Source organism: Rhinopithecus bieti, unplaced genomic scaffold (assembly GCF_001698545.2).
Source record: "Rhinopithecus bieti isolate Rb0 unplaced genomic scaffold, ASM169854v2 scaffold_20129, whole genome shotgun sequence".
Taxonomy (NCBI): Eukaryota; Metazoa; Chordata; class Mammalia; order Primates; family Cercopithecidae; genus Rhinopithecus; species Rhinopithecus bieti.
The window spans coordinates 835,853-851,713 of record NW_016809657.1 but is presented as its reverse complement, the minus strand read 5'-3'; the positions used below and the strand labels follow the sequence as shown (position 1 = coordinate 851,713).

At 50.4% G+C, this 15,861-nt stretch overlaps 1 protein-coding gene across 4 annotated transcripts in view; it reads left to right on the top strand.

Moving 5' to 3' along the window:
* Window positions 1-296: 296 nt before the first annotated feature.
* Window positions 297-15,861, top strand: part of SLC39A14 (solute carrier family 39 member 14) — a 53,178-nt gene continuing 37,613 nt past the window's right edge. For 2 of the 4 annotated variants that reach the window (XM_017890000.1, XM_017890001.1), the window contains exon 1: window positions 297-457. The gene's annotated coding sequence lies outside the window, so the exon portion shown is untranslated. Of the gene's footprint in view, window positions 458-544; window positions 787-1,803; window positions 2,569-15,861 lie in introns of those variants that run through there. The other 2 variants (XM_017890004.1, XM_017890003.1) reach the window with 2 other exon arrangements.

The following is a 15,861-nucleotide window of genomic DNA, read 5'->3' as shown; positions in this document are numbered from 1 at the left end:
GTAAGGACTCTCCTCCTGGGGGAGCGGGGTGGAGGCTAGGCGGTGAGAGCTTCCCGCGCCCGGGGAGCAGGTCTTCAGGGGAGGTTTCCGGAGGCAGGAGGAGTCAGAGGTCCTCGGGAGTCACGGCCGGATGGAGGGTGGGAGCAGGCGCCACCACAGCCAGGGCCGCGAGGCGCAGGAGGGCGCAGGCTGGCCAGGTCCCGGGTCTGCCGGCCCCACGTGGCAGCCCCGGGGCGAGCGGGGCGGGTCGGGGGCGGGTCGGGGGCGGGTCCGGGCGCTGACGCGCCGGGTATATAGCCGGGCATGCGCGCGGTGCTGCGGCCCGGACGCAGCGGGGGGGGTGGTCGGCGCGCGTGTCTACGCGGACGCACGGGCTGAGCTGCTTCTCCAGGCGCCGCCGGCCGCCTAGGACCTTGTGGTGAGGCTGCGTGGGGCCGGGGCCGCCTCCGAGCGCCAGGTGAGGGCGTGGACGCGAGGGGCCGCAGGATGGGCAGCGGCGGAGGAGCCGCGCGCCCCAGGCTGGGGCAGCGGGTGGGGGCGGGGACAGCGCTGCGCCGAGGACAGGGCACTGCTCCGGGGCACCAGCGCACGCCCGGACTGCTGGGTGGAGGCTACACCTGGCTCTGGTGCCGCGCTGGCGAGGGGAGAGGTCAAGGCGCGGCCCGTCCGCCTGGAGGGTGCAGGATGCTGGAGCCACAGAAGGGTGCTCAGAGCGTGGGTCGCCGCGCAGAAGGCTGAGCCCGGCTCCCGGAGCCCCCGCGCGGACACGGACGCAGAACGCAGACAGTAGGTGGCCAATCCGAGGGGCGGCTCCATGGAGCTCTGGGATCTGGACTTTGCTTTTCAAGAGCTGCGTCCCCGGGCCCCCGCCGGTCGGTCCATCTCCCCCCCAAGATAAATGTACTCGATCTTCCGCCTGAGCGAATCTCCAATCTGGCTTGCCCGCGAGGATGGCTTTCTGGCTATTTTTGGTCCTTAATGACCAAGTTAGGTGGTCGGGTTCAGGCTGCCCCCTCTTGGTGGGTGAGGGCAGTGGGACAAAGTCGCCATCGGAGCAGTTTCATCATCTGATCCTGAGATCCAGTTGAGCCGGGAAGATTTCCTCACCTCTAGACTGGGGGTTCACTTTTGAGGATCTGGTGCTTGCCAGGGCCTGGGCTCCAAAGAGAGGCTTCTCTAAACAGTTAAAGGGCTCGGCTGTGGAGGGTGACTCCGGACACGATTTGGGGAGTGGCCAAGTGCTCTCTTGTGGCCCGAATAGTAGAAGCGTGGGGGTAGGAGCAGCTTTGACCTGACCCTTCTTCCTGGAGCAAGCCTGGTTTGGGTTTATGTCTTTAGTGGCCCTCCCCTAGGAGCCCCAGGCCATTGGGACGGCTGTGCTCCTGCCGAGGAGTGGCCTGGGAGTTAGCCCTGGCCTCTGTCCCTGCTCTGCACTTAACCGGCCCTGTGACCTTGGGAGGGTCAGGTCAGTAACACGGTCAGACTAGATCAGCTTATCCACAGCATATACAATTCCGTAACCCTTACCTTTTTTTTTTTTTTGGAGGCAGAGGCTTGCTCTGTCGCCCAGGCTAGAGTGCAGTGGCGCAATCTGGGCTCACTGCAACCTCCGCTTCCCAGGTTCACACCATTCTCCTGCCTCAGCCTCCCGAGCAGCTGGGACTACAGGCGCCTGCCAACACACCCGGCTAATTTTTTGTATTTTTAGTAGAGACGGTGTTTCACCGTGTTAGCCAGGATGGTCTTGATCTCCTGACCTCAGGTGATCCGCCCGCCTCAGCCTCCCAAAGTGCTGGGATTACAGGTGTGCGTGAGCCACCACACCAGGCCTATCCTTACCTCTTAAAACACAAGCCCTAAATATGGACCAGAACTTGCATCCTTGGTAAAGCTGCAGAAGGGATGTCCAGAATCATAACTTAGCAGTTGGAATTAAAAGCCGCATGTTCCTTTTCCTGGTGGAGGCTGAGAGAAGTGAGTTTCCCATCACCTGTGTGGTAGCCAGGAGATAGGCTTGTGGTCCTCCTGCTGCGGTAGGTTTGCAGGTAAGACTAGAGGGCACCAGACAGTGGAAGGAGATCCTCTGGATACTGTCTTCCCAAATGGCCAGTCCAAAGCAAGTTCTTGCTTAATTTATCATTTTTTACTCATCTGGCCTCTGGGGCCTTGAGAGAGGGCAGTGCTGAGGGGGCGATACGATCCAGGTGTTGACTGACAGCTGGCCAGCCAGTGCAGAGGCTGACCTGAGAACTTTGGGGCTGGAGCAGCTGCATCATTGGCCTTGTAATTTAGGCCAGAGTGAGAATTTTGGGCTCTGGGACTCAGCCTGTAGATATACAGTGCCTGGTCTGTTTTGGGCTCAGCAGTGGCCACCGTGGCAGATGCATGCAGACGGCCTGGCCCCCACCCTTCCAATGCAGACTCTGGGGAGAAACAGCATCCATGGATGAAGAACAAGATAACAACACAAGAGAAGCTTCCGTGCTGTGCACAATTCAGTTCAGAGAGTGAGCGCTGTGCTAGACACGGTTGTGCTGGTGGTGGAAGAATTCCTGCCTTTTCAGATAGGTGGGTCTCTGTTCAAATCCTGGCCCCGTTACTCTCCAGCAGTGAGAAATTTCTTAACTTCTGTTCTCACTGGCTTGCAGGATGTCGTGATTTTGCCTGGAACATAGTAGAGGGCTTGTCATCATTCTCATCGTCATAATTTTTGTGGGGTGGAGTGGGTTATTTAGGGGTGCCAGAAGCTGGTAGTTGGGTTGGGTTGTAGGAATGGTGTGAGCCCAGGCATAGGGTTGATTCATCTCTTCCTTGGCAACATGGATGCAATTTCCCTACCCTTCTGGGAAGGCCGCTTTTCTGTGGCCTGCCAGGGATTGTCCCACAGATCAATTGGGCAATCTTACGGAAAACAAAGTTTTTTCTACCTTTATTTCTGGGAGCTACTCTGATTTCTTCAGAGAAGAAATGCTCCTTCTCTGGGCTCATGGTGGCCAGGAAGGAGTAACAATGCCTTTGTGTGCCTGGGTGGTGTGTGTGTGCTTGTGTGTGTGTGCATGTGTGTACACGTGTGTGTGTGTAGGGTATATATCACTCACAAGACTGGTTCTGTTTTTATTTATTTTTTTTTATTTTTATTTTTTTTGAGACGGAGTCTCGCTGTGTCGCCCAGGCTGGAGTGCAGTGGCCGGATCTCAGCTCACTGCAAGCTCCGCCTCCCGGGTTCCCCCCATTCTCCCGCCTCAGCCTCCGCGTAGCTGGGACTACAGGCGCCCGCCACCGCGCCCGGCTAGTTTTTTGTATTTTAGTAGAGACGGGGTTTCACCGTGTTAGCCAGGAGGGTCTCGATCTCCTGACCTCGTGATCCACCCGCCTCGGCCTCCCAAAGTGCTGGGATTACAGGCTTGAGCCACCGCGCCCGGCCTGGTTCTGTTTTTAAACCCTGCTTACCTTCTTCCTCCTTCCTTACCTGCTCACACCCTGCACTGTTCCAAGAGGAACCTCAATCCCTGTTTAATATTTGCAGAATCGTGGGGTTTACACAGTAGTGTTGTGAATAGATTGTGTGTGCCTGGGAACCAGGACCTCCCTGTCCCCACTATGTCAGGATAATAGCCTGCCCGCACCTGACTTGGCGAAGGTAACGCTCCGCCATGTTGTTGAGCCGCAGAACCATGGAATGTTGACTGGGGGGCTTTGGTGATCTTAGAGTCCAGCCCCTTTATTTTACAGTGAAAGAAACGGGATCCAGGGAGGTGAATTGGTGTACCCGAGTCACATGGTTGCCAGTGGCCAAGAGACTTGATGGAGAAGACCAAAGAAGGGTTCTATTTTTGATCCTAAATGTGATTATGAAATTGCTGACACCTCCAGTCTTTACTTGGAAACTAGAAGAGGAAGGGGCCATTTGTCCCTGCGCTTATTGAGGGAGGGGGTGTTAGTTTCTTCTGGAGGAGTGTCTGTCTTTCCAGACTCCCTGGAGACATGAGAGGCTGGGGAGTGAGCAGGGAAGGGGGCCTGCTGCTCAGCCCAGCCGGGACTCACCGCGTGTCTGCAGTGGGGCTTCTCTGACCTCCCGGCTGGCAGGCTGGTGGAATGCCAGGAGATAAGGAGTCCAGAGTCCGTCCCCTCAACTGTGGCCAGCCAGGGCCTCATGCCCACCTAGGGGACAGGAGGACAGCCCCTAGGACACAGGATCATGAAGCCCCACTGTCTTGTTCCCCCACCCCCTTACCATGGGCATTAAACCTCTCAGAGGCGGCCCCTGGTTGGGCCTGGCAGAGGCAGAGATGCAGAGGCTGGGCGCTCTGACCTGCACAAGGAGAAGAGGCTGGGGAAGCCACAGAATTGGCCTGCCCAAGGGAGCAAAGAGTGCCCAACCATGGGAAACTGAATTCCCCACCTTGGCAACTGGAGATCGGGCTGTTGTTAGAACTCCTAACCTCCCTCAAATGGCAGGCCCGGGAGAATCTTGGAGCTTGGTGGAATGAGACGGTGACTGTCCTACATTTATTACCACCGAGTTCCTAATGGCCCTCTTAGGCAGTGCACTCAGTATTAGTAGTTAATAAAAAAAATCAGATAAAAGTTGGGAATCTAAAAAAAAAATACATGTCTTAAATCATTTTTAAAATTTATTTTATTTTATTTTATTTTAGAGACGGAGTCTCACTCTGTCGCCCAGGCTGGAGTACAGTGGTGCGATCGACTCACTGCAACCTCCGCCTCCCGGGTTCAAGCAATTCTCTGCCCCAGCCTCCCGAGTAGCTGGGATCACAGGCACCTGCCACCAGGCCTGGCTAATTTTTGTATTTTTAGTAGAGACGGGGTTTCACCATGTTGGCCAGGATGGTCTCGAACTCCTGACCTCAAGTGATCCACCCGCCTTGGCCTTCCAGAGTGCTGGGATTACAAGCATGAGCCACTGCACCCATCCAGCCTGATCTTATCTGGAGCAACTCCATGGCCCCACATCCCTGTCCTCTGTACTGGTCCACTTCCTCCAGCCTCCTGCCATCTTCCTCAGCCCTCAGAAGCATGGAGCAGCCTCCAGTCTGAACACAGCCCTTAAAAGTCTCTCCCAGAAACTGTAATAGATGTGACTAACTATACACAGAATTCCCCCAAACAATTGTTTGGTATTTTTGTCAACTTTATTTTCTTCTGATTATCAGAAGTAATGCATGCACATTGTAAAGCCCAAAAAAATATTTTGGGGAAAGTCGATGATCCTGCTCCAGTCTCTGTTTTCATATTGGCATGTTTTCTTACAGTTGTTTTTTTTTTTTTTTTTTTGCGGGGGGTGAGGGAATAATACGATTGGCTGTCTACCCCCATCTTACCTTGACATCAAAATTTCTTCCTGTTTAGTCTGTCTTATGACTGTATCTTTTTTTTTTTTTTTTTTTTCCCGAGACAGAGTGTCACTCTGTTGCCCAGGCTAGAGTGCAATGGCCGATCTTGGCTCACTGCAACCTCTGCCTCCCAGGTTCAAGCAATTTTCCTGCCTCAGTGCCCCCTAGTAGCTGGGATTACAGGCATGCGCTACCATGCCCAGCTAATTTTTGTATTTTTAGTAGAGGCGGGGTTTCGCCATGTTGGCCAGACTGGTCTCAAACTCCACCTCAAGTGATCTACCCGCCTTGGCTTTCCAAAGTTTTGGGATTACAGGAGTGAGCCACCGTGCCCGGCCATGGCTGTATCTTAGTTTGCTTAACCATTTCCTTTTATTTTAAACTTTTATTTTGAACTAGTTTTAGATGTGCAGAAGAGTTGCAAAAATATAGCAGAATTCCTTTATATTCCTCACCCCAGAGTATAATTATATAATCAGGAGCAGGAAATCAACATTGGCATAACACTGTTAACTAAACTGCAGGCCTTATTTAAATGCCACCAATATTTTCACTAATATCCTTTTGCTGTTTCTAAGATCTGATCTGGAATCCCACAGTTTAGTTATTTCTCCTTAGTCTGCTGCAATCCGTGGCAATCTCTCCCTCTTTTCTTGCTAGAATGTTGGAACACAAAGTGATGTTGCATCCTTTCAAGGTATTCATAATGTCATGGGTTTTTTTCTTTTTTTTTAATTTTGAGACAGGGTCTCACTCTGTGCCTAGGCTGTAGTACAGTGGCACGATCTCGGCTCACTGCAGCCTCCACCTCCCAGGTTCAAGTGATTCTCCTGCCTCAGCCTCCCAAGTAGCTGGGATTACAGGCATGAGCCACCACACCTGACTTTTTTTTTTTTTTTTTTTTCCAGTAGAGACAGGGTTTCACCATGTTGTCCAGGCTGGTCTTGAACTCCTGAGCCCAAGTGATCCACCCACCTCAGCCTCCCAAAGTGTTGGGGTTATAGGCATAAGCCACTGCACCCAGCCATGTCGGAGTATTTTTTTACTGGTGATATTTATCTGGATTACTTGGTTGGTATCTGCTTGATTTCCACACTGAAAAAAGGTGGGTTTTTTGTTGTTGTTTTACAAAAACTGAATGGGGCCAGACACGGTGGCTCACACCTGTAATCCTAGCATTTTGGGAGGCTGAGGCGGGCAAAGGCTGAGGTCGGGAGTTCAAGACCAGCCTAGCCAACATGGTGAAACTCAGTCTCTACTAAAAATATAAAAATTAGTCATGCATGGTGACGTCAGTGCACCTGTAATTGCAGCTACTCGGGAGGCTGAGACAGGAGAATCACTGACCCGGGAGGGGAGGTTGCAGTGAGCTGCGATGGAGCCACTGCACTCCAGGCCTGGCAACAGAGTGAGACATGTCTCAAAAAAAAAAAAAAAAAAAACCCCGAATGGGTAACTTGAAAAAAGTTATCTTCTTTCCTCTTTGTAGTTTCAGGAGATACTTTGAGACTATGCAAATCCTGTTTCTCCTTGTACTTTCATCCCCTAATTTTAGCATCCATCTGTGGACCCTGCTTGCAACAATGATCACTGTGATGTTTGCCTGATGATTCTCTATTTCCCTCTTGTACATTTATTTATTGGGATTCTTTGTAAGCAAGAGCTGGCCCTGCTTCCCCATTTATTTATGCATTTGATTATTCTTAATCAGATTTTGTTCTATGGGTGAAAATTGAATAATATTTTTTGCCTCAAATTGTTCTCGCTTTGACCGTTTTAGGAGCTCCTTCCAGTTGTCTCCTGTGTTCTTCTGGTAAGCCCCTGTCTTTCTTTTCAGTGTTTCCTTAATTTCCTTTACTATAAAATAGTCCAGGCTCGTCTTGTGACTTTGCTGCCCCAGCCCTAGAGTCAGGCACTTGTCCACGGAGTCTGGTTTCCTTTATTGGAGAATGCTGTTTAGAAACCAAGATCTGGTTGCTAGGTGTGTTCATTGCTATAGGAGTTATCATTGCTTCTGGGTCCTCTTAGCAGACAAAGCTAGGAAACAGATTATTCAGCACCTTTCTGTATACATGTATGCTAAAAAATGCAAGTTTGTACTGATACCTCTTATTCTGATCTAACCTTACAAATTTCATTTTATGTTAGTCTTTCCCTTTTCATTATGACTTCTTTCTCCAACAGTGAAAAACCCTTTCAGTCATTTTCTTAGCTGGGATGAAGGTTATTTTCCACTGGTTTTGCTCCTATTGTCGTGGCCCTGATGAACACACATTTGCAGGTGTGGACTGTAGAGTATTTGACTCAGCTCACCTTTCAGATAGTAACATCTGGAGGCAGAGGTGAGTGTTTGTGATTTTATGTTATTTTATTTATTTATTTATTTATTTTTTTTTTTTGAGACGGAGTTTCACGTTTCACTCTTTGTTGCCCAGGCTGGAGTTCAATGGCGCGATCTCGACTCACCACAACCTCCGCCTCCCAGGTTCAAGTGATTCTCCTGCCTCAGCCTCCCGAGTGGCTGGGATTAGAGGCATGCGCCACCATGCCCGGCTAATTTTATATTTTTTAGTGGACACGAGGTTTCTCCATGTTGATCAGGCTGGTCTCCAACTCCCAACCTCAAGTGATCCGCCGCCTCGGCCTCCCAAAGTGCTGGGATTATAGGCGTGAACCACCGCACCTGGCTGAGTGTTTCTGATTTTAAATATTCTGTGATTCTGCACGCAGAGCTGCACTAGGATGTACTGAATGCTTGATCAGTGTCTTACCTGCTGAATACCCTGTTTGGACCTGTACCTACTCGGCTACACTGTCCCTCTCTACAGTTCACAACTCTCTTGCCAATTGTATTTGTCTTAAACAATACTCCTGTCCAGTTTGTGAGATGAGAACTGTAGCCTAATGTTAGAAGCTATAAAGCCTGCCCGGTCCAAGATCAGAAACCACTACCACTCATTTACCTACCACCCACTCTTGGTAGGCATGTGTCAGTAGAATGGATTAATTGGAAGTAAACTGGAATAGGACGGAGTGCAGAGACCCATACTGCCTGGCCCTGCCACCTGTGACCAGAACTTATCACAGAACTTATCACTTCACTGCTCTGGAGAGTGGAGGTCTATCAGAGCAGGCAAGCGTATTAGTATGACAAACTTAGTGGTTTAAAACAACACCCATTTATCATTTCACAATTCTGTAGGCCAGAAGGCCGAGCATTGCATGACTGGCTCCTTTGCTGGGGGTCCTAGAAGACTAAACTTAGAGCGTTAGCTGGGGTTTCAGGGCCTCTGCCAGGCTCATATGGTTGTGGAAAATTCAGCTCCTTGTGGCTATAGGATTGAGGTCCCCTGCCCCCTCACCCCTATTTTCCATTGCTGGCTGCTAGTCAGGGGCCACTTTCAGTTTCTAGAGGCCCCCGTATTTCCTTTCCATGTGGTTCCCTCCATCGCTGGTGACACAGCCTTTCTCCCACATGGAGTCCTGCTCACGCTTCAGTTCTTTTTGCCAAGAGGAGCCATGCTTGTAAGGGATCACCAGCTTCGTTCTGGCCCACTCAGGGTAATTTCCCTGTCTCACGTCAACTAATGTGGTCGACAAATACCTGCAGACTCGCTTTTGCTACACAGTGTGCCATGATCCCAGGAGTGATGTCTCATATTGATGGGTTCCGCCCACACACAGCAGTGAGGGTCACTGGAGGTATCTTAGCGTTCTGCCAGCTGCAGCTCAACATGATCAGGTCTTAATTCTGGCACCAAAGTATTTACCCGTGGATCTGTGTCCCATGGTTCCCTTGACAAGTTACCAGAAACTTGGTGGCTTAAAAACGACAGACATGTATTCTCACAGGTCTGGAGGCCAGCAGTGTGAAATGTAGGTATCACCAGGACCACACTCCTTCTGACACCTCTAGGGGAGAATGCTTCCTTCTTTTCCCAGCTTTTGGTGGCTCCTGGTGTTCCTTGGCTTGTGGCTGCACCACTCCCTTCTCTGCCTCTGTCTTCACATGACCTTCCCCTGTTGGTGTGTGTCTACATGTCCAAATCTCCCTCTCCTTTTTTTTTTTTTTTTTTTTTGAGGCGGAGTCTCGCTCTGTCGCCCGGACTGGAGTGCAGTGGCCGGATCTCAGCTCACTGCAAGCTCCGCCTCCCGGGTTTACGCCATTCTCCTGCCTCAGCCTCCCGAGTAGCTGGGACTACAGGCGCCCACCACCTCGCCCGGCTAGTTTTTTATTTTTAGTAGAGATGGGGTTTCACCGTGTTAGCCAGGATGGTCTCGAGCTCCTGACCTCGTGATCCGCCCGTCTCGGCCTCCCAAAGTGCTGGGATTATAGGCTTGAGCCACCGCGCCCAGCCTCCCTCTCCTTTTTTTATAAAGACATACGTCATTGAATTTAGGGCCCATCCTAAATCCAGGACAATTTCATCTTGACATCCTTAACTGATTTTATCTGCAAAATCTGTATTTCCAAATAAAGTAACTTTCTGAGATTTCAGGTGGACAGTTATTTGAGGGGATAGTATTCAACCCACTAGATTCAGGGTTGTGGGAAGAGTTGCTTACTAAACTCTGGTTCACAGAGCTGCCAAAGAAAAGAGATTTCTTTTTAGACCTAGGAGAGAAGGCAGGCTTGGCTGTGTGGAGGCTGGGGCCCATCCTTAGGCCATCTGCTCCCCTCATGGTGACACAGATCTGAAAACCAGGTGGGTAGAAGGCTGGCCTAGAGGCCCTGTGTCCTTAAGATCCAGACACTTTGCAGTATAGTCAGCTCGCAGTCTCTGTCTCCGTGGATTCAACCACTGATGGAAAGTATTTGAGAAAAGAAACAAAACTGGCCAGGCGCGGTGGCTTACTCCTATAATCCCAGCACTTTGGGAGGCTGAGGCGGGCGGATCACAAGGTCAAGAGATCGAGACCATCCCGGCCAACATGGTGAAACCCTGTCTCTACTGAAAATACAAAAATTAGCTGGGCGTGGTGACATGCGCCTATAATCTCAGCTACTCAGGAGGCTGAGGCAGGAGAATTGCTTGAACCTGAGAGGTAGAGGTTGCAGTGAGCCAAGGTTGTGCCACTGCACTCCAGCCTGATGACAGAGCGAGACTGCATCTCAAAAAAAAAGAAAAGAAACAAAACTGACTATATAATGATTAAAAAGAGTACAAATAAAAAAAAGTATAAAAATTATTACATGCCGTTTACATTGTATTCGATACTGTAAGTAACCTAGAGATGGTTTAAAGCCTATAGGGAGGAAGTGCGTAGGTTATATGCAAATACTATGCTATTTTATATCAGGGACTTGAGCAATTGTAGATTTTGGTATCCTGGAGGCGGAGGGGGTGTCTTGGAACCAGTCCCCTACGGATGCCAAGAGATAACTGTACCAGCAACTTGCCTCTGTACAGAGAGCTCTGGTTGAGTGTGACACTGTCGCTGTAGGATGGTCAGGGGACAGATTGTGGTACCCCTGTGGCAAAGAGGGAAAACTGAGGTCAGAGAGCTGAAGTAATTGCAGAGTGTCGTACTTAGAAGGGACAGCGTGTTTGGTCCAGCAGTCTTGAAGTGTCAGGCCAGTTCCTGGGGCTAGAGAGAGGCTGATCCATCAGCACCTCTCTAGCCCGAGGTGGCCTGGGCCTCACCTAGAAAGTTCTGATTCAGAACCAAGATGAGGCCTCAGTGGTGCCACTGGGTTAGGGACCCACGCACAGATGCAGTCCAAGACTGGAATCTGTTTAATGCCTCCAAGTGAAGAGCTTCAAAAGGGAGCAAAAGCACCCCCCACCCCACCCCGTCCAGCCACCGAGCACCCTCCCACCCGCCCAACTTATCAGTAAGCCTTTCCATTCCCGGTTTGTTTGTTTTTTTTTTTACCCCCTGAGACAGGGTCCCACTCTGTCGCCCAGCCTGGAGTGCAGTGGCTCCATAATGGCTCACTGCGGCCTTGATTTCCTGGGCTCAAGTGATCCTTCCACTTCAGTCTTCCAAGTAGCTGGAACTACAGGCATGTACCACCATGCCCAGATAATTATTGTATTTTTAGTAGAGACAGGGTTTTGCCATGTTTCCCACACTAGTCTCAAACTCCTGGGCTCATGCAATCCACCCCCTTTAGCCTCCCAAAGTGCTGGAATTGCGGGAGTGAGCCACCATGCCCCGCCTCTAAATTTTTTTTTTATACAGAGTCTTGCTCTGTCCCCCAGGCTGGAGTGCAGTCTCGCTCTGTCCCGCTGCCTCCCGGGTTCACGTCATTCTCCTGCGTCAGCCTCCCAAGTAGCTGAGACTATAGGCGCCCGCCACCAAACCCGGCTAATGTTTTGTATTTTTAGTAGAGACGGGGTTTCACCGAGTTCGCCAGAATAGTCTCGATCTCCTGACCTTGGCCTCTCAAAGTGCTGGGATTACAGACTTGAGCCACAGCACCCGACCCCTAAATTTTTTTAAATGCAAGAAAATACAGCTGTATTGCCTATACTTTCAGGGCAGGAGAGGATTTTCCAAGCATGTTACTAAAAGCAGAAACTTTAAAAAGGAGAAGTATGATATATGTGCCTTTACCTCTTTAAAAATTATGTCAATAATACCAGTTAACAAAATTAAAAGGCAAACAACTAATTAGGAAGAATATTTATAACATGTGACAAAAGGTTAATATTTTGCCATATAATAAACCAATAAAAAAAAATGAATGTATCAGCAAAAATGGGCAAAGAAGGCTGGACGCAATGGCTTATATCTGTAATCCCAGCACTTTGGAAGGCGGAAGTGGGTGGTTCACCTGAGGTCAGGAGTTCGAGACCAGCCTGGCCAACATGGTAAAACCCCGACTCTATTACAAATACAAAAATTAGCCGGGCGTGGTGGCACGGGCCTGTGATCCCAGCTACTTGGGAGGCTGAGGCAGGAGAATCGCATGAATCCTGGTGGGGAGGTTGCAGTGAGCCAAGATCATGCCACTGCACTCCATCCTGGTCAACAGAGTGAGACTCTGTCTCAAAAACAACAAAAAAAAACGGGCAAAGAAGAGTAACAGGCAATTTGTAAAAGGAGTAGAAATATAAAAGTCAACCTTGATAATCAAAGAAATGCAGATTAAAATAATTAAGTAATTTTTAACCTATCAAATTGTAAAGATGGAATAATTTAATACTCAGTGTTGGTGAGAATCCTGTGAAATAGGCATGCATACATAGGTAGTGGGAGTATGGAACTAGTTAAATCTTGATCAGGGACAGTGGTACGTGCCTGTAGTCCCAGCTACTTGGACAGATGAGACTGGGGAGGATTGCTTGAGTTTTGGAGTTAGAGACTAGCTCAGGCAATGCAGCAAGACCCATCTCTACAAAAAAAAGTTAAAAATTAGCCCACCAGGCTTGGTGGCATGTGCCTATAGTCCTAGCTACCTGTGAGGTGGGAGGATCCCTTGAGCCCAGGAGTTGAAGGCTGCAGGGAGCTATGATCAGGGCACTGCACTCCAGCCTGTGCCACAGAAGTGAGACCCTGACTCTATTTAAAAAAAAAAAAAAAGAATAAAACTTAAAACCTTGAGGGTTTTGTATTGTTCCTTTTTGAGACACTCTTACTCTACCACTGATGTCAGAGTGTAGTGTCGTGATCTCACCTCACCATAGCCTCTGCCTGCCAGGCTGAAGCTATCCTCCTGCCTCAGCCTCCTCAAGAGTTGGAACCACAGAGGCATGCTACCATGCCTGGCAATTTTTTTTTTTTGTAGAGACAGGGTTTCACTGTGTTGGCCAGGCTAGTCTCAAACTCCTGGGCTCAAGCCATCCACCCGTTTGACCTCCCAAAGTGTTGGGATTAAAGGCGTGGGCCACCACAGCCAGTGGTGTTTTTCTTTTACCCAGAGGATAGGGATCCTTGTCCATGCTGGCTTTGGTGGAAAGCTGGCTGTGGTGTAAGCCAGAAGGGACCACTGCCTCTGCTCAGGATGGTAGCTTCAGCAAATCATATAGTAAATTCCTAATAAATATTTGTTGACTGCAACCCCTGAGGCCAGGGACTGCCTCCCAGCCAATTTTGTCCCTGCATCTCAGGATTCCTTTCATTCTTGGAAGATCCCTTCTGATCCTTTTCTTTGCTCCCTGCTGGGGAACAAGGAGCGAGCAGAGGAGGAGGCAGCCAGCTCACCAGAAGCACCTCGCCCACCGGCACAGGGATTACTGGGCTGGAGGGACCAGGAGAGGGGGCAGACCTGGACCAGCTATATTGTTTCACTTATTTTACTGGAAGCCCTAAAAGTTGTATTTGTGTGGGAGCAAGTGGGGTGGGATATATGGGTGTGTATCTTGTTATTTGAGAGAGCCCTGTAAGATTGAACAGTCTGCACTCTCTGTCCTTTCCTGGAAGCAGAGGGCCCCGGCCAGGCCCCAGGGACTGGGCGCTTGTTTTCTTAGAGCACAGCGTGCTTGAGGCTTGGGGCCAGATTTCGCCGTGCTGGCCTGCAGGGAGGTTGGCCCTGCTTTCCCTACCAGGAAACAGAGAGGACAAGGCTTTGAGCCCTGGAATTCCTCCCTGCCTCCGCCCTTCTATCCTCCTGCTCACTGAGGGCGCATCCTGTGCCCTGTCATCCCAGGCCCATGTGACTCCAATTGGCGTATCTATATTCCAATTCCAATGCTGACCATTTCTCCAGGGCTGGCTATTTTCCATCTGATAGACTGGGCAAGTTCTCAGGATACCAGGTCCCTGGGTGGTTTCCAGGGGCAGCAAGCCACGCTGTTCCCATCTCCCTTCCCAGAAAGGTGCAAAAAGTACAAAGTCACCCACTCCCTCAGGCCCAGGCTGCTGACCAAGTGCCAGGTCTCAGAACAGAAATTCCACGTCTCAGTTCCTGTTCCCGGCTCCTCAGGACGCTCTGTGGTGCCTCCCACGGCAGAAGCCTTGGCCGTGGGTAAACTGATGTGTGCAGTGGCTCTGCTGGCCAGCTCCCGGCTGTGGCCATGGTGACTCTGGCATCACTCCCTCTTGACAGCACCGGCCCCCTCCCCCAGCGTTTCAGGATGTGTGTGATGGCAGGAAACTCAAAATTTCCACGAGCCAGTGAGAAATTCTAGAAACAGCCTGTACTTGTGGACTTTCCTTTTTCTTCCCCTGCCACAGGGAAGAGTGAGAATGTTATTTTTGGTGGAATTATCAGCTGGTTGACCTTCTCAGGGATGTGGAAAGGGAGGCTGCCTGCCCGGGCCTCTCTCCCATTGCCTGCCTTTGTGTCTCCTGCCCCACCTCACTTTATGTTTAAAAAAAAAAACAAAAAACACTGGCAGGCGCAGTGGCTGATGCCTGTAATCCCAGCACTTTGAGAGGCTGAGGTCGACAGATCACTTGAGGTCAGGAGTTCGAGACCAGCCTGACCAACATGGCTAAACCCTGTCTCTACAAAAAATACAAAAATTAGCCAGGTGTGGTGGTGGGCGCTTGTAATTCAGCTACTGGGCAGGCTGAGGTGGAAGGATCTCTTGAACCTGGGAGGCAGAGGTTGCAGTGAGCCGAGATTGTACCACTGCACTCTAGCCTCGGCAACAGAGTGAGACTGTCTCAAAAAAAAAAAAAAAAAAAAAAAAATATTGGTCAGGGGCGGGGCACAAAACTGTAATCACAGAACTTTGGGAGGCCGAGGCGGGTGGATCACCTGAGGTCAGGAGTTTGAGACCAGCCTCACCAACAAGGTGAAACCCCTTCTCTACTAAAAATACAAAAATTAGCCCAGTGTGGTAGCAGGTGTCCCAGCTATTCGGGAGGCTGAGCAGTAGAATTGCTTGAACCCAGGAGGCGGAGATTGCAGTGAGCCAAGATCGTGCCACTGCATTCTAGCCTGGGCAACAGAGTGAGACTCTTGTCTCCAAAAAAAAAACTCCACCTTATGTTTTACGTCTCTATTCCAGGCCAGCTTCTCTGGCTCTCCAGGGTCTTCAGTTCTGTTCTACTGAAACAACTGCAGGAGATGGGGGGCGGTGGGGGGGGGGGGGTCCCTGCCCTCTCCCCAAGGTTGCCTGTACTTCACCCAAGCATAAAGACCAAGGAACAGTAAAACTGAAATGTGTGGCATTTCATGAATGGGCAGTGGGAAAATAACATGCTTTCAGTGGGTGTTGTTTGGGGATGGACACCAGGTACTACCCGGCCCTCCAGTCTCTACCCTCCTGGAGCTGACAGTTTGGTTAGGAGGAGATGGATAATGAAAAAAGACTGATGGGCATTAGGGTTCTCAGTGCCTGGGAGTGGGCTTTTTTGTCCACATTGAAGAGGTGACACTTGAACTGAGACCTGTTAGGATGATTTAGGGGAAGAGCATTCTAGGCAGAGGGAACAGCAGGTGCAAAGGCTCTGAGGTCAGAATGAGCTTCATATGTTAAAGGGACGGGAAAAAGAGCTTGGGTGACTGGAGCCCAGTGAGTGAGATGAGCCAGTTATATGGTCAGCAGGCCGGGCGCGGTGGCTCAAGCCTGTAATCCCAGCACTTTGGGAGGCCGAGACGAGTGGATCA